Consider the following 1,243-nt stretch of genomic DNA (forward strand, 5'->3'; position numbering starts at 1 on the left):
GTAAACCGTAAAACGTACCACCTATCACGGGTCAGTACAGTTTACCGAGGTGCCACCTATCACGGGTTCAACACAATTTACCAAAATGAAATGCATGAGCATACACAGACTTCATCCACAACAATCGTTAAGCAAATGCAGATATTAAAAGATTCCCCATTTTTAATACTCATTTGACTTTAACGATTTTCACAACAAACATTAAGCAACATAAATATTAAGAGATTCCCCATTTTTAATATTCTTTTAACTTAAACGATTTTCCAAAACAACATTAAGTAAACCGAGATATTAAAAGATTCCCCATTTTTAATACTCGTTTAACTCTAATGGTTTTCAAATTAAAACATTAAGTAAACAAGACATTAAGAGATTCCCCATTCTTAATACTCGTTTAACTTAAACAATTTTCTCAAACACACATTAAGTAAACCGAGATATTAAAAGATTCCCCATTTTTAATACTCGTTTAACTCTAATGGTTTTCAAATTAAAACATTAAGTAAACAAGACATTAAGAGATTCCCCATTCTTAATACTCGTTTAACTTAAACAATTTTCTCAAACACACATTAAGTAAACCGAGATATTAAAAGATTCCCCATTTTTAATACTCGTTTAACTCTAATGGTTTTCAAATTTCACAACAAAACCAACTCAAAACATATTATCAAATTCAATTCACAATCCACGCCAAAACACATCAAATTTCCTCGGTATTAACTTAGAACACGTCAAATACGACGAACTCAAATCGACACAACAGAACACTCAAACACATCAAATTTCATGTACCCATAATCATACACAAATGAGTTAAGTTCATTTTCTACGAAACACCCATCAATATCGTCAGGACCTAACTCTAAGACTTTACCCACAGAACCTTAGATTCATCTTCCCTAAATCAATACATTCAACCCTAACAAATTCCTTTCCACACAACTACAGATAAGTCCCTAAATGCAAACTAAAAGTTTGAAAGGAGCCCTTACCTTAACGTTAGCTTTAACGTGCGTTTCCGGTACCGCGAGTAAATCCGGTAAAAATCTCCGCTCGCAACGTCGCCTCCAAATTGGTCCCCTAGCACCGTAGCGTGGTAGTGAGCAACCTTCCCTTCTATCTCTTCGCGAAACGAAGCTTAGATCTAGATGAAACAGGGGGGTTTGTGTTTGACGGTTTTAAAAACCCTAACACCGTTTTTCTTTGTTTTCGAATCAAAGAGGAAGTATGAAGTTGAGTA

This window comes from Cicer arietinum, chromosome 7 (genome assembly GCF_000331145.2).
Source record: "Cicer arietinum cultivar CDC Frontier isolate Library 1 chromosome 7, Cicar.CDCFrontier_v2.0, whole genome shotgun sequence".
Lineage (NCBI taxonomy): Eukaryota > Viridiplantae > Streptophyta > Magnoliopsida > Fabales > Fabaceae > Cicer > Cicer arietinum.